We start from the raw sequence: 24545 nt of genomic DNA, 5'->3' as shown, positions 1-24545 counted from the left end.
AATTTCTCTCAGGAAAGGAAGCAAATATACATTATTCAAGATGCATTTATTAAGATTCCCAAATAAAGAGCTGCTGCTAGGGTCCTTTACTATTAGTGAACAGGAATAGCAAAACAGATCCGGGCAACGAATTACGACAAAGTTGAGGGAAAACCAGATTTATTCTTGTTTAATATACTACCAATCGAAGATGATTTCTAGGAGGGTTCCCTAGGGCTGGCCCGAAGGATTAGATATTTTTTACGTGGCTAGGAACCAATTGGTTACCTAGATACGGGACTTACAGCTTACTGTGGGACCCAAACCACATGATATCGAGAAATGAATTTCTTTCACCAGAAATGAATTACCCTGATTCCGCGTTGGCAGAGCGGGGAATCAAACCCGGCCCCTGAGATCGGTAGTCGAGCAAGTAACCAACATTGAAACTTTGTACAGAACCAAACTAACAGCAAAACCTTGCACATGAGGATAGGTCTTCTGCAGAAAGGATTAGAATAGAATATAGGATTAAGGACAAAGACCAAGCGCCGAGACCTATGAGATCATGCAACGCTGAAACTGAAACTGACAGTAAAATGGTTTGACAGGTGTAACAGGAGGGAAACCTAAAAGCAGTTGCACTATGCAACAATTGTTAGAAGAGGGTGGATGGCAAGATGAAAGAAAGAGAATACAAATGGAGGTGCAATAAAAATGAATAGAGGTTGCAACTAGCGGCCGAAGGGACGCTGCAAAGAACCTCAAGTAACGTCCACAGCGCACCACGTGAGGTGCACTGACGACACTACGCCCCCTACGAGGCGTAGAAAGGATTGAACCTTTCAGAAAGAGCTAAAGATGCAAACATTTTTGCAACTGCCGCTAAAATTAGAAGCTAGCATACTTTAAAGGTCGTTCATTTACAAATCTAAGTACATTGGTGTGTGTGTGTGTTGGGGGGGTGGGGGTGTGTTTGGGTGAGATTCACATGCTAAACTTAAAAACATATAATTAGGAAAGACCCCTTGGTATTTTTCTCCCCAGAAAAGGCACAAGTTAAATTCGGAATACCGCAGATCGAATGACAAAAACTGGGCAATCGATCACGATGCATCATAAAGGACCGAGTTACTTATCAACGACAGTTTCACCTTTACATTATTTATTTGAAAAATAGCACCACTTTCCGTTTACCTGCATAAAGGACAGCGGGCTTTTTGAATTTCAAAAATACTGTGGGAGTTCAACAAATCCGGCGGCAATGAATAAAGAAGAAGCGGTGATTCCACATGAAATATGCAAAGCCAATGACTTTCATAATGCAGATTCCACGGGACCGGGCCACTTTCCCTCTCACTCTCTCTCTCTCTCCATTCGCCCTGACGCCGCCAGGAGCAAATGAAAATGGATCGTCTCAAACTCAGTTCTTTTCATCTCTATTTCTATTCGATTCGAATTCATTTATATATCCCCCCCCTCAACCCCCCGCCAACTACCTTCTCTCTCCCTGGGCCTTTCGCGTTTTGCCTTTACATTCATTATTTCCGAATAATGTTAAAGCGCTGGGTCCAGGCGGGCGCGGTGTTTATGGAATATAACTTTACCTTTTTTTATTTTTTTATTTAAAGGACGTACCGAGATCGCCAATCCAATGCCTCGTCTTATCATGACCAAAAGAAAGAAGGGCGGGAGGGTTGAGATCTTTCCAGACCAGAAGAAAGAAGAGCGGGAGGGTTGATATCTTATCCAGACCAGAAAAAAGAAGAGCGGGAGGGTTGAGATCTTTCCAGACCAGAAGAAAGAAGCGGGAGGGTTGACATCTTATCCAGACCAGAAGAAAGAAGGGCGGGAGGGTTGAGATCTTATCCAGACCAGAAAGAAGAAGGGCGGGAGGGTTGAGACCTTATCCAGACCAGAAAGAAGAAGGGCGGAGGGTTGAGACCTTATCCAGACCAGAAAAAAGAAGGGCGGGAGGGTTGAGATCTTATCCAGACCAGAAAGAAGAAGGGCAGGGAGGGTTGAGACCTAATCCAGACCAGAAAAAAGAAGGGCGGGAGGGTTGAGATCTTATCCAGACCAGAAGAAAGTAGAGCGGGAGGGTTGAGATCTTATCCAGACCAGAAGAAAGAAGAGCGGGAGGGTTGAGATCTTATCCAGACCAGAAGAAAGAAGAGCGGGAGGGTTGAGATCTTATCCAGACCAGAAGAAAGAAGAGCGGGAGGGTTGAGATCTTATCCAGACCAGAAGAAAGAAGAGCGGGAGGGTTGAGATCTTTCCAGACCAGAAGAAAGAAGGGCGGGAGGGTTGAGATCTTATCCAGACCAGAAGAAAGAAGGGCGGGAGGGTTGAGATCTTATCCAGACCAGAAGAAAGAGAGCGGGAGGGTTGAGATCTTATCCAGACCAGAAGAAAGTAGAGCGGGAGGGTTGAGATCTTATCCAGACCAGAAGAAAGAAGAGCGGGAGGGTTGAGATCTTATCCAGACCAGAAGAAAGTAGAGCGGGAGGGTTGAGATCTTATCCAGACCAGAAGAAAGAAGAGCGGGAGGGTTGAGATCTTATCCAGACCAGAAGAAAGAAGGGCGGGAGGGTTGAGATCTTATCCAGACCAGAAGAAAGAAGAGCGGGAGGGTTGAGATCTTATCCAGACCAGAAGAAAGAAGGGCGGGAGGGCTGAGATCTTATCTTAAGGCTTTTGCTTAATCTACTTTGAGGTCGGGTAAGCAGACAGATACGTCTGGGACAAATCTAACGCCAATATTCAATCAAAATTATTCTAAGAAAATAGTATATCTAAATGTCAACAATTGCTTGACTACATTAACAAGCTATTTCCTTTGATATATTGGTTCAGCAGTCAAAGCCGCAGAAAAAACTCAACAGCAAATAAAAAAATTGAAAAGAAAACATATGGAAGTGCTGTGAATACCGATATGAAATTGCTTCGGTGAGAGTTCAAATTCTAAATTCAGTTCATGCACACAGCAGTGTGGCCTAAAGTTGCTAGTACAGTTGAGAAGACACAATAAATAATATAAATAATAATGAAAAATCCATCTGGTATTCCATTGCCCCGAATCAGATCTGATGAAAAAATAATGTTAGGAACCAGACTTGACATCTATAATATGACTTGATCATTATTATTACTAGCAAACATATGTATACAGAAATTATGTAAGAAAATGCCCAACGTAACTAAGTCTACGGGCATAACCAGCCTCGTTTCACGGGCAGAACCAGCTGCGTTTCAGGGAATCCCTTCTCACTCCAACCCCCTTCGGAGGGGGGGGGGGGGGGGGGGGGGGGGGGGATAGGATGAAAAGTCATTATAAACCATCTTAAGGGGCCCACTATAACCCTACAAAGTTTCATGCCCATCGGACCAGCCGTTTGGCCGTGATTGAATGACAGACGGCCGGACAGACATTACTCCCATTTGTAATGAGATTATAAAACGTATTGTGGCTGCATGCTCTGGAATCATCAATGAAAAGTTCCGCCCATCACGGAGACTTATCCAAAACTGGGAAATGAAGAAAACTCAGTTTCAAACATACTTGAATCTGAGGCTAATATACGACAAATATACTCCGATCAGAGACTAATATACAAAAAATATACTCCGAATCTGAGACTAATATACAACAAATATACTCCGAATTTGAGACCCATATACAACAAATACACTCAGAATCTGAGACTAATATACAACAAATATACGCTGTGGAAGAATAATGAATGACTTGTCTTCCCCAAAATGAAAATTCCTTAACTAAAACTAAAAAGCAAAACCTGTTTTTGTCCTTTTGAAGTTTTGTATTTCATGAATATAGCCCGCTTGGATCCAAAATGGACCCTAGAACTATAATGATAACGTGTGTAGTGGTCCTAATGAGGGTCGCTGTTTATACGCTCCTAAATTTGGACGTTGCATAACTTGACGGAAGCTGGGCTTGGTTGTTGGGCCGCGTCCAGAGGCTCACACAAGACCTCTTGTTCCCAACACCAGCCATCCCACCCCATCCCCATCCCCAGGCTGGAATAAGGCAGGAAGTACTAAAGAAAAAATTATCGTACCTTAATCGTACCAATTATGGAAATTATATGTTATACCAAGGTCTATAGACCTTGATTTCTACCGTTGCTGCGTAGATACCCTGTTGTCATTTAGACAAGGTCGTGAGATTCGTCCTCAAAACCGCTAAAAAAAACACTCAACAAAACGAATTTTCAGAGTTAGGATACAACGCAAGCTCCTTCCCCTAGCCCCAACAAAGCTAAGCTGAAATGAAAACCCAATAGCTAAGCTGCTGTTCTATCAGACCTGGAATAATGAACAAAAAAATACCAATAGGATTTATATATTGTACTTGATCATTTTGTGTATGTAAAACACAAACACACATAATAAACACAGATATGTATATGCATATATAAATGTATGTGTATGTATACATATATATATTATGTTATATAAGTATATATTATAAAAATCCGTATTAAATGGAGACAAGAACACACTAAAAATTAACTCGTCCAGCTTTGGGACTGATAACACCATGCACCGGCCATAACGGACTCCGCATAGAGAGGCGGTGTTGCGTTAGAGCCTGATAAAACCGAAGAAAGCTCGGTTGTCCCTATTCCGCTAGGTGTAGAAGCCTGGGTCATCGGTCACCTACCACCCCTCCCCCCGCCCTTTTTTGGGGGAGGGGGGGAGTGGTTGGCGATGGCGGGATTTGGATGAGGCTGGGTGTTCATCGCACTGTGAAATTCTTGCATGGGAAAGAAATACGCGCGATAAGTTTAAAGAGCATAACGCTACTGACTTGACCACCACACCCGAAGTCGAAGGTGGTAGAAAGGCAACAAAATAATATATTCAGCTCAATGTCTTCCTCCACGACTCTGAATTAATGCACAAGCAACTGATCTCTATATCCTGTTATTTCCATAACTGCATCATTGCGATTATCATTGTTTTATTGTATTACTATTAGACTACAGCCCCAACTTGATGTCTTTCGGCGCGTGTTCAGTAATTCTGAACTACAGTGTATTGAAAATAAAGTAATTCGTTTTCTCCTTAGTTATAGAATTTTTATATGAACCACACTGAAGACAAATATAAAAAAGGGTAAAGCTATGGAGAAAAGCAACCAAAATGGCAGCAAAAATGAATATAAATCTAATAATATTCGTATGTGATTCTGTACCTCAGAAATGTAGAACAAGCATAAAAAAAGCATTCGGAAGTAAAGAGTTATTCCCTGCTGTTCAGTCTTGCTGAACTTCGTAGACCCGTAATATCTTTTTTTATCGCGTTCCAAGATCGCATACCAAACTACAAGTCGATTTAAAAGTTTTCCAACTGTGCTTGGCTTTAACAGCAGAGGCGTTATGCCACTTTATGACAGCCTGTGGGTTTTGAGTCTGGCATGCATATTTCAACACGTCCAGATTGGTAACTGACTGAAAAATGGTCATTGGTCATAATGATCTTTCTCTCGTTTCCCAACACACACACACACACACACACACACACACACACACACACACACTATATTATAGTAATATATATATATTATATATATTATATATTATATCTATTGATGATATATATATTTTTTCGCCGAATGTAACTTTTTCTGTGATTCACTAATTGATAAGTGCGGCAGTTAGTCCACCGAAATATAAGTAGTCCTTAGCTTAAAAACCAGTGTTAATGGGCATTTTATACTTTATATATATATATATATATATATATATATATATATATATATATACAATTATGTTATATATATGCATGTGTATAAATGTGTATATATATGTATAAATGTGTATATATATATATATATATATTATATATATATGTGTGTGTGTGTGTGTGTATATATATATATATATATATATATATATATATATATATATATATATATATATATAGTATATATATATATATATATATGATTATGTACATAACATGAACCCCTTTCGTCTTGAGTCACAAAAATAGACATTTTAGGGACATGACCCAGGTAACGTTATCCCAAAGTTACGCGTGATTCATTCTGGAAAAGAGGAAATTGAACGGTCGAAGTCGAACGGATAAGGTGACACGATTTCCTGCTCAAAATCGACACAAGACGCGAATCCTGAAAGGGCGGGGCTCGATTTGTATTTTCCAACTGTCTATGTGTTATCTTGAAAGTCTGGCGGTATGATGCGCATAAGGGTAAGTGTGTGTGTGTGTGTGTGTGTTTGTGCTGGGGCCAATTCAACTGATATGAAACGACGGATATTATGACCTGAATCTTGATACGTCTTGCCTTGTCAACTCACAGATACACCAGCAAACACGCCGTTGGAGTATGACCTGGTGCATGATTGGTATAAGGTGCCACACGATGACATACGTTTTGCAATAACAGTAATAACCGATTCGCTTTTATGTGAAGCTGCTGATGTGAGGAATAAAACAGCCCGTACTCCAATAGTCTCCGAATGGACTAGCAAGAACTTCTCATTACCTAAAAGGTGAAATTACAACACCGTAACGATCATCACTTATTACAACACCATGTTGTGATACCAAGACAGATATCAAAGCTAATTTCTTCACAGAAATTTACATGATGTAATAAAAATAAAACTATCCAAGACATGATACCCTTTACACCTCTGACATACATTCTCCAGGCTAATTCTTAAAGGAATGTGTTCATATGCATCCAAGAACTGCATTTCAAACTAAATTTAGAAAAGGTAAGTCTTCCACCATTGCATACTATTAAATAGATTAGCTTTAAATAAGAACCGATCATGCGTGGCATTTCTCACAGAGCCTTTTGCTTTATATTCCTTTTTTTATCTTATTTTCATTATATTCGTTTTTCTTTATATACATTATATCCCATTTTCAGTATATTCCCTCTACATTTTATTGCCCTTTCCTTATATTCATTATATCGCTTTTCATTGTATTGCTTTTCATTATATTCACTATATATCCGCGCGAAGAATTGCCATAACAATGAGTAAAATACAATTAGCTTTTAACCCCGATCGCACCTGCTGCCTCTCAATGACATCTGTCCTATTATTAATTTCAAGCAAGGACTCTGTAACAAAATTTAGTCTGAAGCCTCTGACGAAAATCAAAGCATGTGACTTTTTTTTTTGTCATTGCAAAAGACTTATCCATTATCAACTTTGAAAGGGATTTTCTTAGAACGCTTCACCATCACTATTTCTGCAGTTCCAATCATTGTTAATTACTCACCAGGTGGAATTCTCGTACATAAGAATTTATGATGAATAGAACATATGATTATCATATGGGGCTGCAGACCTCCTAAGTCTTCAATGCATGCTCAATGTTTCCACATTATTCACGATACAGCAGTCACGAGTAGATATGTATACGCGCGTATTCTGTGTTATAAGTCTCTGAGTACAATTTTAAATGAAAATGAAAATATTGTTGATTTGGGTACATGTTTATGAAGTTCTTCATATTTATAAGTAATGTGAGGCTTTGTCTTCTGTTTTATGTCTTTCTTCAAATAAACTTTCCTTTTCTTTTAGAGCATAAAGTGTGCTAGGATTTCATATTGATAATTCGATGTTTATGAATGAATGACTTTCAAAATAATGATTGTTATGTGTCTACGTTTTTCTTTACAGTAAGTTCCTTTCTCGTTTTTATAATCTTATATGCCTCTTATATTATTTGTACTTGATGTGTTTTTCTTTATGGGCCATGTACTTGCAAGAACAAAAGAGATTACTGTCTACTTTGTACATTTTGTATTGTCTCTTTTTGGGCAAATTTGTACTAATATTGGGTACATTTTTGGGTCCCAATAAGTTTCTTTATGCTCTTCTTTTTGGACATAGTTGTACATTTTGTCAATAAGTCCTATGCCTCTTTCCGGACAAATTTGTACTAATAGTTGTACATTTTGCCAATAAGTCTCAATTCGGACATATTTGTACGAACAGTTGTACATTTTGTCAATAAGACTTATGTCTCTTTTCGGACATATTTGTACTAATAGTTGTACATTTTGTCAATAAGTCTCTTTTCGGACATATTTGTACTAACACTTGTACATTTTGTCAATAAGTCATATATCTCTTTTCGGACATATTTGTTACTAACAGTTGTGCATTTGGTCAATAAGTATTATGTCTCTTCGGACAAATGTGTACTAATAGTTGTACATTTTGTCAATAAGTTTTATGTCTCTTTTCGGATAAATTTGTACTAATAGTTGTACATTTTGTCAATAAGTCTTATGTCTCTTTTCGGATAAATTTGTACTAATAGTTGTACATTTTGTCAATAAGTTTTATGTCTCTTTCGGATAAATACTAATATTGTACATTTTGTCAATAAGTCTTATGTCTTTTTTCGGATAAATTTGTACTAATAGTTGTACATTTTGTCAATAAGTCTTATGTCTCTTTTCGGACAAATTTGTACTAATAGTTGTATATTTTGTCAATAAAAAATAACTATCTAATAAATTACAGTATGCAAATAAGTATGCAACTAACGATGCATACACTATTTATAATCTCATTAGAAAATAAACCTTTAGCCCACCCCCCGCCCCCCAATGTTTGTTCTTGTAAACATCTCGGTCATTTTGGCGAATTTGTTTTGCTTCTTGAATCCTCGCAAGGGGCACGCACAACATGACGATACTGAAGTCGCAATAAGCATCGTGAGCGGAAAGGAAACATTCATTCTATCACTGAACATCCCATTGTGCGCTCCGTGGAGTTTGCCAATAATGTATTTGCAAATATTTGATTCCCCTCGTCAAATGTCATATTTTAATGCCAGCGAGAGAAGATGTCATTTCGCAGTGATTCAGTTCAGTACTCTTTGAATTGCTTGGGCTTTTTTTCTATGTGATATCAACAATATATATATACTCCTTGTGTCGCTGATATGACAACAGATAATTCTTGCTCGTAGGGTTGTAAGTTGTAACCTAACAGGCATTGTAAGAAAGGAGAGATATTGAGAATACAAAGCTTCTAAAATGTTAAATGACATTTTTATACTCCAAACATATTACAAAGCTAAGCTAACACCAGGTTATGCTTATGTATTTGCTACAATTAATTTGTCCATTAACAGCGTTTTTTGAGTAAAAAGGCTAGAAAATTCCTTTTTCGTTGAAGACATTCCTGTGGAGGGAATACGCATGAAATAAAACAGGTTGCGCTTAACAGTACAATAACCGGAAGTAAAATTAAATTTGGCTAACGAAATTTCGCTAATTGTTACTGGATATCTAAACAGTTCTCGTTTGTATTTTTCATCGCTGAAGACATTCCTGTGGAGGGAATATTCATGAAAAATATGTTACGCATAACAGTGCACTGACCGGAAATAAAATTAAATTTGACTACCGCAGTTTCTCTAGTTGTTGCTGAATCTTGAAGGAGTTCTATTTAGTTTTTTTCATGTGAGTAATGGCGTTAGGTAGGAAATTCAAGTTATTCTGGAATTACTGGATATCTATGTAAGCAGTTCTCTTTTGTATTTTTCATGCGAGTAATGGCGTTAGCTAGGAAATTCCAGTTATTCTGGAATTACTGGATATCTATGTAAGCAGTTCTTTGTATTTTTCATGCGAGTAATGGCGTAAGCTAGAAAATTCCAGTTATTCTGGAATTGCTGGATGTCTATGTAAGTAGTTCTCTTTTGTATTTTTCATGCGAGTAATGGCGTTAGCTAGGAAATTCCAGTTATTTTGGAATTGCTGGATATCCATGTAAGCAGTTCTCTTTCGTATTTTTCGTGCGAGTAATGGCGTTAGCCAGGAAATTGCAGTTATTCCGGAAGAATAGCGTTAGGGCCATTCGGGTGAGACCGCCCGCGAAATCCAGCAGCATCCCATCCGCGAATCCCACCGGAGGCAGCGAGGAGTCTACCGCAGGCGTTCCCGCTCGAAACGCCAAGCATTATCGGCAATATCATAAAAACGCTGCCGCCGCCACATATCCATAAGGAATTCTCACAATAGCCCCCAATACAGATGCCCGTTTAAATGGAGGTCGTAAAAAGAAAGCGGAGCCCTAAAAGTAACTGTTGATGTTCCGAAGGAAACGTTTCCGGAAGAACGAGTTCGATAACTCTCCGTATACTCTCGCCTTGTCAGTTACGGCCCATTTAACTTTTCCTCCCGGGAGATAACGGCAATTCAAGCACAAATTTCATTATAATAACATCTTGGCCCCCGAGGAATGTCCGGGGGCTCATGCTCGACAAAACCATCGCCGCGATGACCCAGAAACGGGCTCTCTCCCCCCTCCCCTCCACTCCCACCTGCCCCACGCTCGCTCCCCACAGTAAGACGAACGCTCCAAACAGTAAGCACATTAATATTAGTAAAATAATTTTGGTTTTACATCTCTCGTAATTGTTGTAAATACATGTACAACCTGATGTTAGCTTAGCTTTGTAATGTGTTTGGAGTATAGAAAAATTTGGAATGTATATCCTCTCTAAATGTAGTAAATACATACGCATAACATGAAGTTAGCTTAGCTTCGTAATGTGTTTGGAGTATAGAAAAAATTGGAATGTATATCTTCTATAATAATTGTAGTAAATACATAAGCATAACATGCTGTTAGCTTAGTTTCCTCATGTGTTTGGAGTATCAGTGTCATTTAACATTTTAGCAGCTTTGTATTCTCGATATTTTTTATTTCTTAACCATGGCTGTTCGGTTACAACCCATACGAACAGGAATCGTCTGTTGTGACATCAGTCGTACAATGAGCATGTTGTTGGAATCACGCAGAAAAAGCCTATGCAATTCAAGAGCACTCAACTGAATCGCTACGGACTGATACCTTCCTCGCTGACACTGAAATGTGACATTTGACGAAGGGATCAAATAATTGCCGATACACATTACCGTCGTTCTACATAAATATATAAACTACATATATTTCTTCTGTCATTCGCAGCTTCCATCAGAGCAAAACAAAAATATTTAGGCTTTCATATTTTTTCCCGTTCCTTACTTCGGACTAGAAAGCCAAACCATATAGAGATAAAAAAAAATAAATGAAAAAAAGGAGGGTGAATATCGAATGTCTCGCTGGGAAAATGAAACTCAGAGAGAACTTTTTTCCCATCCCTATGTTAAACCTCCCGAGGAAATGGAAAACTTTACTTATACACATCGAAAAAACGTATATTTTTTAAAATTCTCACGAAGACTTACGTACCATTAGACCGATACCATGCAATATTAGATGGAAATAATGCGATAAAAGAAAAAATCGATGACAAAATCAACACTTTCCAACGATTCCTGTAATTGAAAGAATACATCCAGCATAATGCTTTCAATGAGAGTTACACTAAAGTCTAATTGTCCCGTAACAAACCCAAGGTGCTCTGAAAACATCTTTATCGTGCACTTAAAGGACATTCCTTTCATACTGTCACCGTGTCCACAAACGCCATAAGTTACTTTTCATGACAAATAAATGGAACATAGATACGCTAGATTCTAGTATGAGCTGATGTTACGTGGTGGATGAATATTGGCAAAGCAGCTCCTAGTCCTTGTTCGTTCCTTAAAAATAAGAGTCCTATCATACAGCGTTTGCAGAGCGAAAACAGAAGAGAAACTTATTTAGAGAAACTCATATCTACCTAGGTCCTTCTTTATCCGACCGTCCCAACTTGTTCACTCATCCTTGAATGGTGTAGGACCTGAGCAGTAATCTTGCCTTCCTTGCCACCTGCATCTTACCGGCATGTTTAGTCTATTGTTCTTTCGGGCCATCTTCACATTTCTTCTGATGATATGCATTGTTCCTTCACGTATGGTTGCCGTTCTGGATTTTCCTTCTTGTTTTCGTCTATTATCTTGTAATTTAAGAAGTCCTTCTGGAAGTGAGTATCACGATCTCTGACTTGTGCTGCATACTGCGATGCATCTTGAGGTCTTTGATTTGTGTTGCATATTGCGATGCATTTTGAGGTCTTTGATTTATGTTGTATATTACGATGCATTTTGAGGTCAATGATTTGTGTTGCATATTGCGATGCATTTTGAGGTCAATGATTTGTGTTGCATATTGCGATGCATTTTGAGGTCTTTGATTTGTGTTTCATATTGCGATGCATTTTGAGGTCTTTGATTTGTGTTGCATATTGCGATTGGCATTTTGGAGGGTCTTTTGATTTGTGTTGCATATTGCCGATGAATTTTGGGGAGGTTTTGATTTGTGTTGCACATTGGCGATGGCATTTTGAAGGTTCAATGATTTGTGTTGCCATATTGCGAAATGCATCCTTGAGGTCTTTGATTTGTGTTTTTCCATATTGGCGAAATGCATTTTGAGGTCTTTGGACTTTGTGTTTGCATAACTGCGATGCATTTTGAGGTCTTTTGGATTTTGATTGTTTGCCATATTGGCGATGAATTTTGGAGGCCTCTGACCTGTGCCTGCCAATATTGCGATGCAAATTTTGAGGTCTTTGATTTGTGTTGCATATTGCGGATGGCATGGTTTGAGGTCTTTGTGATTTGGTGTTGCATAGTTCGCGATGCATTTTGAGGTTTTCTTTGATTTGTGTTGCAACATTGCGATGCCATTTTTGAGTCAATGATTGTTTGTTTTGCAAATATTGCAATGTCATTTTTGGAAGGTCAACTGATTTTTGTTGTTTGCATTATTGCAGATGCATTTTGAGGTCTTTGATTTGTGTTGCATATTGCGATGCATTTTGAGGCCTTTGATTTGTGTTGCATATTGCGATGCATTTTGAGGTCTTTGATTTGTGTTGCATACTGCGATGCATTTTGAAATCTTTGATTTGTGTTGCATATTGCGATGTATTTTGAGGTCAATGATTTGTGTTGCATATTGCAAAGCATCTTGAGGTCTTTGATTTGTGTTGCCTTTTGCGATGCATTTTGAGGTCTTTGATTTGTGTTGCATAGTGCGATGCATCTTGAGGTCTTCGATTAGTGTTGCATATTGCGATACATCTTGATGTCTTTGATTTGTGTTGCATATTGCGATGTATTTTGAGGTCAATGATTTGTGTTGCATATTGCGATGCATCTTGAGGTCTTTGATTTGTGTTCCATATTGCGATGCATTTTGAGGTCTTTGATTTGTGTTGCATATTGCGATGTATTTTGAGGTCTTGTTTGATTTGTGTGCATATGGGATGATTTTGAGGTCTTTGATTTGTGTTGCATATTGCGATGCATTTTGAGGTCTTTGATTTGTGTTGCATATTGCGATGCATTTTGAGGTCTTTGATTTGTGTTGCATATTGCGATGCATTTTGAGGTCTTTGATTTGTGTTGCATATTGCGATGCATTTCGAGGTCTCTGGCATGTGCTGCATATTGCAATGCATTTTGAGGTCTTTGATTTGTGTTGCATATTGCGATGCATTTTGAGGTCTTTGATGTGTTGCTATTGCAATGCATTTTGAGGTCTCTGCTTTTACTATATTGCATGCATTTGGAGGTCTCTGACTTGTTCTGCATATTGCGATGCATTTTGAGGTCTCAGACTTGTTCTGCATATTGCGATGCATTTTGAGGTCTCTGACTTGTTCTGCATATTGCAATGCATTTTGAGGTCTCTGACTTGTTCTGCTATTGATGCATTTTTTGAGTCTCAAGCTCAGACTTGTTCTGCATATTGCGATGCATTTCGAGGTCTCTGACTTGTGCTGCATATTGCAATGCATTTTGAGGTCTCTGACTTGTTCTGCATATTGCAATGCATTTTGAGGTCTCTGACTTGTTCTGCATATTGCGATGCATTTTGAGGTCTCTGACTTGTTCTGCAATATTTTGTGCATGCTGTCTCTGACTTGTTCTGCATATTGCGATGCATTTTGAGGTCTTTGACTTGTGCTGCATATTGAGATGCATTTTGAGGTCTCTGACATGCGCTGCATGTTACGATGCATTTTGAGGTCTCTGACTTGTTCTGCATATTTCGATGCATTTTGAGGTCTCTGACTTGTTCTGCATATTGTGATGCATTTTGAGGTCTCTGACTTGTTTTGCATATTGCAATGCATTTTGAGGTCTCTTACTTGTTCTGCATATTGCGATGCATTTTGAGGTCTTTGATTTGTGTTGCATGTTGCGATGCATTTTGAGGTCTTTGATTTGTGTTGCATATTGCCATGCTTTTTGAGGTCTTTGATTTGTGTTGTATATTGCGATGCATTTTGAGGTCTTTGATTTGTGTTGCATATTGATATGCATTTTGAGGTCTTTGATTTGTGATGCATATTGCAATGCATTTTGAGGTCTCTCTGACGTTGATGCTGCATATTGCAATGCATTTTTTAGGTCTCTGAATTGGTTCTGCGATATTGCGATGCATTTTGTGAGGTGTCTGACCTTGTCTGCATATTGTGTGATTGCATTTTTGGAGGGTATCCTCTGACCTTGTTCTGCATATTGCGATTGCATTTTGAAGGGTTGTCTGACTTGTTCTGCAATATTGGTGATTATGCATTTTGGAGGTCTCTGACTTTTTGTTTGCATATTGGCGTATGCATTTTATTTTTTGAAGGTCTTCTCTGGACTTGTTTCTACATATTGCAAAATGCATTTGATGGTCTCTGACTTGTTATGCTGCATGTTGCATGCATTTTGAGGTCTCTGACCTTGTGCTTGCATGTTGGCGATTGCTATTTTGGAGGTGGTATCTGACTTGTTTCTGCATGATTGCGGATGCATTTTTGAGGTCTCTGCTGACTTGTTCTGCAATATTTGCAATGCATTTTGAGGAGAAGGGGGGAGTGAGAGTTGTGTTGGAGGGGGGGGGGTGTGAGGGGGGGAGTGGGGGGGGAGGGGTGGTGGGGGAGTCGGGTTGGGGGTTGCCCGTCTCCCTGACGTTGTTCTGCATTTTAGGGGTATGGCATTTTCGAGGGTCTCTGACTTGTTTCTGCATATTGCCGCCGATGCATTTTGATGGTCCTCCTGACTTGTTCTTCGTAATTGCTATGCATTTCGAGGTCTCTGACTTGTGCTGCATATTGCGATGCATTTTGATGTCTCTGACTTTTTCTGCATATTGCGAAGCATTTTGAGGTCTATGACTTGTGCTGCATATTGTGATGCATTTTAATGTCTTTGATTTGTGTTGCATATTGCAATGCATTTTGAAGTCTCTGACCTGTGCTGCATATCGGCAAATGCAATTGATTTTGAGGTCTTTGGATTTGTTGTTGCATATTGGCGATGCATTTTGAGGTCTTTGTGATTTGATTTTGTGTTGACATATTGCGATGAATTTTTGAGGTCTCTGACTTGTTCTGCCATATTGGCGATGCATATTAAGGGTCCCTAACTTGTGCTGCATGTGACGATGCATTTTGAAGGTCTCTTGACTTGAGCTGCTGATTGCACGTGCTCATTTTGTGGCGTCTCTGACTTCGGTTTCTGCATTATTTGCTTACTAGCATTTTGATTGGTTCTCTTAACTTGTGCTGCATTATTGCGATCATTTTTGCGGCGGTCTCTGACTTGTTTCTGCATATTGGCTGATGCATTTTGAGGTCTCTCGACCTTCGTTCTGCATATTGCGATGCATTTTGAGGGTCTCTGACGTTCGTTCTGCATATTGGCGATGGCATTTTTGAATGGTCTCTTACTTGTTGTTCTGCATAGTTGCGATGCAATTTTGAGGTCTCTGTGACTTGTTCTGCATATTGCACGATGCCAGTTTGAGGTCTCCTTGACTTGTTCTGCATATTGGCGATGAATTTTTGTGAGGTCTCTGACTTGTTGTGGACAATATTGCAATGCATTTTTGATGGTCTGCTTGGACTTGGTGCTTGCAATTATTCGCGATGGCATTTTGATGGGTCTCTGACTTGTTCACGTGCATGTTTGCGATGCATTGAGGTCTCCTGACTTGTGTTGCATATTGCGATGCATTTTGCGATCTCTGATTTGTTCTGCATATTGCGATGCATTTTGAGGTCTCTGACTTGTTCTGCATATTGCCATGCATTTTGAGGTCTCTGACTTGTTCTGCATATTGCGATGCATTTTGAGGTCTCTGACTTGTGTTACATATTGCAATGCATTTTGAGGTCTCTGACTTGTGATGCATATAGTGAGGTCTTGAATTGTTCGCATTTTATTGCCGATGCATTTTGAGGGTCTCTGACCTGTTCTGACTATCTGCATATTGCGATTTTGCATTTTGGGTTCTCTATTTGTGCTGCATATTGCGTGCATTTTGAGTTTTTCTTCCGACTTGTGCTGCATATTGATGCATTTTGAGGTCATTTTCTGCTTGTGCTGCATATTTGCAATGTTTCTGGCTTTGTGCTGCTTGATGCATTTTGAGGTGCTTACAATGATTACGTAATGCATTTTGAGGTCCTCTGACTTGTGCATGCATATTTTGAGGCAATGCTGCTGAGGTTTTCTCTGAACTGTTCTTGCATTTAGCGATGCATTTGAGGTGCTCTGACTTGTTTCTACATATTGCGATGTTTTTTTTTTTATGAGGTCTCTTAATTGTTCTGCATATTGCGATGCATTTTGAGGTCTCTGACTTGTTCTGTATATTGCGATGCATTGAGATCTCTGACTTGTGCTGCATTTCTTGATGATTTTAGGTCTCTGACGTGTGCTGCATGATAGCGATGCATTTTGCTGGTCTTACTTATGCAGCATATTGCGATGCATTTTGAGGTCTCTGACTGTTTGCATATTACGATGCTTTTGAGGTCTCTGACCTTGTTCCTGCATATTGGCGATCATTTTGAGGTCTCTGACGTGTGCTGCAATATTTGCGATGCTTTTGAGGTCTCTGACTTGTGCTCCATATTGCGATGCATTTTGATGGTCTCTAAATTTGTGCTGGCTATTAGCATGCATTTTGAGGTCTCCTGACTTTTGTTCTGCATATTGTCATGCATGAGGTCACTGACTGTTTTTCTGCATATTGTGATGCATTTTTTAGGTCCTCTGACTTGTTTTCTGCATATTGCCGATGCATTTTGGGTCTCTAACTTGTGCTGCATATAGCAATGCATTTTTGAGGTCTTGGACTTGTTCTTGCATATTGCGATGCCATCTTGGAGGTCACTTGGATTGGATTTTCTGCATATTGGATGCAATTTTTAGGTCTCTGGACTTGTTCTGCATATTGTGATGCATTTTGAGGTCTCTAATTTTGTGGCTGCAATAGCAATGCAAGTTGAGGTCTCCTGGACTTTTTTCTGCATATTGTGATGGCATTTTGTGAGGCGTCTCTGACTTTTTGTTCTGTTATTGTGATGCATTTTGATCGGTCTCTGGACCTGTCTGAATATTGCGATTTTGCATTTTGGAGGTCTCTGGACTTGGGTTACTGCATATTGCAATGCATTTTGAGGTCTCTTTGAACTTGGTGCTGCATATTGGATGTTATTTGAGGTCTCTGAATTGTTCGCATTATTCGATGCATTTTCTGAGGTCTCTGACTTTTGCTGCAATATTGCGATGGCATTTTGCGAGGCGTCTCTGACTTGTGCTACATATTGCCGATGCCAACAGTTTTGAAGGTCCTCTGACTTGTTTTGCATATCGTTGATGTATTTTGAGGGGTTCTCTGACTTGTTCTGCATCATTGCGATTGCCATTTTGAGATCTCTGACTTGTTCTTGCATATTGCGGGGAATTGGGCAGTTTTTGAGGTCTCTGACTTGTTCTGCATATTGCAATGCATTTTGAGGTCTCTGACTTCGTTCTGGCATATTGTGCGAAGCTTTTTGAAGGTGTCTCTCAACTTTGGTTCTGCTAATTATGCGGTTGCATTTTGAGGTCTCTGGACCTGTGCCTGCAATATTGCGATGCAATTTTGAGGTCTCTGACCTGTTCCTGCAGTTGTGGCGTGCACTTGAGGTTTCTGAACGTTGTTCTGCATATGCGATGCTTATGTTGTGAGGTCTCTGAACTTGTGACTGGCATTTATTGCGATGCAATTTTGAGGTCTTCTGACTTTTGGTCTGCATAGTTGCAATGGCATTTGTGAGGGGCTCTGATTGTTTTGCAATTATTGCTATGCATTTTGAAGGTGTCTATGACCTGGCTTGCAGGCATTGATTGAATGCATTTTGAGGTCTCTGACTTGTCCTGCATATTGCGATGCATTTTGAGGTCTCTGACTTGTTATGCATATATTATTGCCATGCATTTTGAGGTCTCTGACTGGTTCTGCATATTGCGATGCATTTTGAGATCTCTGATTTGTTCTGCATATTGCGATGCATTTTGAGGTCTCTGACTTATGCTGCATATTGCGATGCATTTTGAGGTGTCTGACTTGTGCTGCATATAGCGATGCATTTTGAGGTCTCTACTTGTGGTGCATATTGCAATGCATTTTGAGGCCTCTAACTTATGCTGCATATAGCAATGCATTTTGAGGTCTCTGACTTGTTCTGCATATTGCGATGCATTTTGAGGTCTCTGACTTGTGCTGCATATTGCGATATATTTTTAGGTCTTTGATTTGTGTAGCATGTTGCGATGCATTTCGAGGTCTCTGACCTGTGCTGCATACTGTGATGCATTTTGAGGTCTCTGACCTGTTCTGCATATTGTGATGCATTTTGAGGTCTTTGATTTGTGTTGCATATTGCGATGCATTTTAAGGTCTTTGATTTGTGTTGCATATTGCAATGCATTATGTGGTCTTTGATTTGTGTTGCATATTGCGATGCATTTTGAGGTTTCTGACTTGTTCTGCATATTGCGATGCATTTTGAGGTCTCTGACTTGTTCTGCATAATGTGATGCATTTTGAGGTCTCTGACTTGTTCTGCATATTGCGATGCATTTTAAGGTCTCTGACCTGTGCTGCATATTGCAATGCATTTTCAGGTCTCTGACTTGTTCTGCATATTGCGATGCATTTTGAGGTTTTCTGGGAGCTTTGTTCTGGCAATTATTGCGATGCATTTTTGAGGTCCTCTGGACTTGTGGCTAAAACATATTGGCGATTGCATTTTCAGGTCTCTGGGACTTGTTTCTGCATATTGCGATGCAGTTTTGAGGGTCTCTAACTTGTGCTGCAATTATTGCGATGCCATTTTGAGGTCTCTGACTTGCTTCTGCATATTTTGATGCATTTTGAGGTCTCTGGTACTTGTTGTTGCCATATTGGCTATGGCATTTTTTGAGGTTCTCTGGACTTGTGCTGCATATTGTAAAAATGCTGTTTTGATTTCTCTGACTTGTGCTGCATATTGCGATGCATTTTGAGGTCTCTTACCTGTGCTGCATATTGCGATGCATTATGAAATCTCTGACTTGTTCTGCATATTGCGATGCATTTTGTAGTCTCTGACTTGTTCTGCATATTGCGATGCATTTTGAGGTCTCTTGACTTGTGTTGCATATAGTGATGGCATTTTTGAGGTTCCTTCTGACCTTGTGCTTGCATATTGCCGATGCTTTTGAGGTCTCGGACCTTGTTTTCTGCATATTGCCGTTGCTTTTTGAGGTCTCTGACTTGTTTCTGCATAATGCGATTGCATTTTTGAGGTCCCTCTGACTTGTGCTGCTATTTTGCGCTGCATTTTGGAGGTCTCTGATTGTTCTTGCATTATTTGCGATGCTTTTGAGGTCTCTGACGTTGTGCTGCATGTTGCGATTTTGCATTATGGAAATCTCTTGACTTGTTCTGCATATTGCGATGCTTTGAGGTTCTCTGACTTGTTTCGGCATATTGCGATTTTGGCTTTTGAGGTCTTCTGACCTTTGTTGCTTGCTATTGCGCTGCATTTTGAGTCTCTGGACTTTTTCTGCATTTTATGTGATGGCATTTGAGGTCCTCCTGACTTGTGCTGCATATTGCGTTGCATTTTGAGGTCTCTGACTTGTGCTGCATATTGCGCTGCATTTTGAGGTCTCTGACTTTTTCTGCATATTGTGATGCATTTTGAGGTCTTTGACTTGTTCTGCATATTGCAATGCATTTTGAGGTCTCTGACTTGTTCTGCATTTTGCGATGCATTTTGAGGTCTCCTTGAGTGTTCTGCATCTTGTGATGCATTTTGATGTCTCTGACTTGTGCTGCATATTGCGTTGCATTTTGAGGTCTCTGACTTTTGCTGCATATTGCGATGCATTATGAAATCTCTGACTGGTTCTGCATATTGCGATATATTTTGAGGTCTCTGACTTGTTCTGCATATTGCAATGCATTTTGAGGTCTCTGACTTGTTCTGCATATTGCAATGCATTTTGAGGTCTCTGACTTGTGCTGCATATTGCGATGCATTTTGAGGTCTCTGACTTGTTCTGCATATTGCGATGCATTTTGAGGTCTCTGACTTGTGCTGCATATTGCAATGCATTTTGAGGTCTCTGACTTGTGCCTCTTATAGTGATGCATTTTGAGGTCTCTGGCTTGTGCTGCATATTGCGATGCATTTTGAGGTCTCTGACTTGTGCTGCATATTGCGATGCATTTTGAGGTCTCTGACTTGTGCTGCATATTGCGATGCATTTTGAGGTCTCTGACTTGTGCTGCATATTGCGATGCATTTTGAGGTCTCTGACTTGTGCTGCATATAGCAATGCATTTTGAGGTCTGTAACTTGTGCTGCATATAGCAATGCATTTTGAGGTCTCTGACTTGTTCTGCATATTGCGATGCATTTTGAGGTCTCTGACTTGTGCTGCATATTGAATAGCTTTTGGGTCTCTGAACTTGTGCCTCTTATAGTGTGGAGTTTTTGGGTCTCCTGGCATGTGCTGCATATTGCGATGCATTTTGAGGTCTCTGACTTGTTCTGCATATTGCGATGCATTTTGAGGTCTCTGACTTGTGCTGCATATAGCAATGCATTTTGAGGTCTCTGATTTGTGCTGCATATTGCAATGCATTCTGGGGCCCTTGTCATTTGACACATTCCTGTAAACACTAACCCTAGTCCTGGAATTGTTTGGCCTTTTGATATCTTTTGGAGACATTGAACCAGTCACGACGAAATGGCGTTTAGCAATTTTATATATTTCGGGGTGCCGATCTCTCTCCTAGGATTGGGTTCTTGATTTCCTCGCCCTCTAGAAATTCAAGAACTTGCTGCTTGACCGGTCAAGGAGATGAAGCCATTAGAATGACACCTTTTGAGTGATAAAAGACGAGAGTAAGGTACATTACCAAGAACTTCAAAACTAATGAAACCATGTTATTATGGGATTCACGATTCTAATAGACACTCAAACAGCTTAGTGCCCACAACATTGCAGGCAAGAAGTAGAGCAAAAGAAAAATTCTGGTTTGAGATTTGCTTTATATTATAGCATCGCTATCATCACCTGACATCACGCAGCATCACTGCTTCATGAACTGTCAAAAAACGAAGCGCGATTGTCGCCACTCTACGGATAAAATGAAGGAACGGTTTGATTGGCCCATCATGATAACAAACTAACTCGCAATTTAGCGCTTCAAATCTCCAAGCAGGCACTCAGCCTTATCAATATATTTAATACTAGGAAGAATATACGAATTCCGTCCCGTGAAAGGGAACTAAAATCGTCCATCCAAAATGAATTCCTCAAGAGCGTTTGAAATTGCGAAACAGCCGCCTTTCAATATATCTAAAAGCAGGGCCTTTTACCATCTGGGCTATTTAAATGTACATTTTGGATATGACAGCTGAGGCTGCCTATAAACTGTCGGAGATATCCACGATGTCTTTATTTATATTTTATGGTAAACTTAACATTTTACAGCTTCGTCCAGCATGTAAGTTGATCGTCGATTTTTTATGATCTGAAAATATCTACTGATTAACAATAGAAAGCAGCTTCTGCCTTCTCTGATCGTCGGTCGGTCTCAATCTCTCTCTCTCCCCTTTATTTATAAACATATGTCTAACATATTCGCATACGCACATTTAATCAATCGCACTGAAGATTAGAATCGCCCGAGGAATTAATATCCGTTTGCAGAAGCAAAGGAAAGAGAGAAATGATTAATGGTGCCATGGCGAAATCATCTCTTTTGCAGAGAGCATCGAAGGTAAATTCCAGCTTTTAAAGACCGAGGGAGTTCTTAACAGGGGGGTATGAGAACCACATGCTGCAGGTATGGAACTTGATCTCTGGATATTTGTATATATTCGATTTTGATGTGTCAACGTATACACGAGTACATTTTGTAAATAAATAAATATTTAAAACTATACACGCTTTTGATTTTCTTGTATGTTCTATCCCTAGCTATTCATAGCTGAAGTATGTATTCAACTAAATATATAAGTTACACTGTAAATAAATAGGATCCAAGTGGACTTAAGTAAAGGGGATATGGGACCATATTGGGCAATTCATTGGGGGTCTGGATTCAACCAAACAAACAGAAACCGAGTTAATGCTCAATGCACCAACACAAGATAGAATTTTCTTTCTCGACAAGTTTCCACCAACAAAAAAAAAGAGAGAAAAAAAAGAGAGCCATTTGCCTGATGAAATACTTACTTACTTATCCCCAAGTTGATCATTATCTCTCCAGCTACCCACCAGGCCAAATCGAAGCCAGAACGAAAAACGATAAATCTCAAACTCATTACGATATAAAAAAAAAAACAGGGAAATACAAACTAATGATTGTGAAATGCATTCAATCATTTTCACGAATAAAAATAATTGTCTAGGTGATGTGAACGGAAGAATGCCCAATTCTAGATCCATGTTCGTAACTGCAATAAGCTGCTATTTAACGCTTTATCTAGGCATATTCAGAATGACGAAACCGACGTTATACGGAAGACACGACAGGCTACATCCGCCGGACGCGATATACCTAGCGCAGATTCTATCTCCAGCGGCGATCGCTTCCATCGGCAGTCATGAGACCCTGCAGTTCATGAAAACGGATCCTAGTGCCATCTGTTGAGAAGACTTGGAAGCTAAGACTTCATGACCTCCCTCGTCAGTCTGACTCAGAAAGCGGAGGATTATCCTGCAATGTGTCTTTATCGGCGAACTCGTTCCGGAAGTCGCGAACGCTTATGGACTGATTCTTTCCAAGAACATGCATTATATGAGTCGGTGTTCGAGAGGATAACAACAGCATTTGGAGGAAGATAGTCTTCAGCACTGTGACGATTAGAATACACGGTACGGTAAGAGTTGCCTAATAGCAGCTTCTTTCTAATACAATCATTTAGCGGATTATGTACCCTGAAACGGAAAAAAATAAGAGGCGACACTAAAACTCCGAAATGCAGGGCCTAAGGTCAATTTTTTTTAAGCAATGCGATAAAGTATTTTAATGAATTATCGAGGAAACTACTAATTATAAACCAATGACTACATGTTGTTTCTTCAATCAATTATATACTATTCGGAGTAAACACGAAAGTCGTCAGAGTAGAGTTACATAGAAACAGAGACAGATACACACACGTGCCAGAGTAATATATATATATATATATATATATATATATATATATATATATATATATATATATATATATATATATATATAGTCTCGACCCGAAATTGTTTAGGGAATATGATATGATTGTAGAGTCCCACCTTTGATAGAAGATAGCCACCTTCGTAACAAGATGCAGTGAACGATATTCTATTTTTATTACTCCTTTCGTTCCCTTTATGAATGTGTCTTAAATAAATCATTAGCATTATATATATGATGCAATCAATACAAACGCTCCAAAATATACGAATATGCATTAAAAATATACTACAATAATAATGCATGAAACGGATTTTCGAAAATACATTACCGAAAAAGAAATATGTATAAACTTAGTGACCGCTTGATTCTGGTTGTCAGTCCCCTGAACGTCAAAATAATATTAATGGGAAGACGATAAAGGCATAATGAATGAAAAATGAACAGTTCTGAGCAACTATAACGACAAGGGAAGTAACGAAGCACCTGATAGGTATAACCATTCTGTTCCGTTCATAGATTTTTCCTTCCAAGTAACCAACCTATTGGCTGAGAATAATAAATTCATCATGCAAAGAAAACTCATGAACACATGAGTCAATGAAATGGGAAAGTACATCCACAGTAGTATGCCTGTTTGATTTTATTATTTGATATATATATATATATATATATTTATATCTATATAATACATATATATGTAATATATATATATATATACGTGACTTCATTAAATAAGCGAATACCACAGGAAAATGATAGTCAGAATTCCAACCGCTTTCGTCTTAACTAAGACATCGTCAAGGAACGATGGAAGCGAACTAATAGAGATACTCGTAGATAGCACTCGTTCCTTGACAATGTCTTAGTAAAGACGAAAGCGCTTGGATTTCTGACTAGCATTTTCCTGTGGTATTCGCTTATTTATGAAGTCACGTGCATCTACTGCGATTTTTTAAACATATATATATATTATATCTATATATATATATATATATATATATAATATATATATTATATATATATATATATATATATATATATCCAGTTTGCGTGAAAATGGCAAAAAATGCATATGAATATGAATAATGA

The sequence above is a fragment of the Macrobrachium nipponense genome, chromosome 22, assembly GCF_015104395.2.
Source record: "Macrobrachium nipponense isolate FS-2020 chromosome 22, ASM1510439v2, whole genome shotgun sequence".
Classification (NCBI taxonomy): domain Eukaryota; kingdom Metazoa; phylum Arthropoda; class Malacostraca; order Decapoda; family Palaemonidae; genus Macrobrachium; species Macrobrachium nipponense.
Note: the sequence above shows the minus strand (reverse complement) of the source record.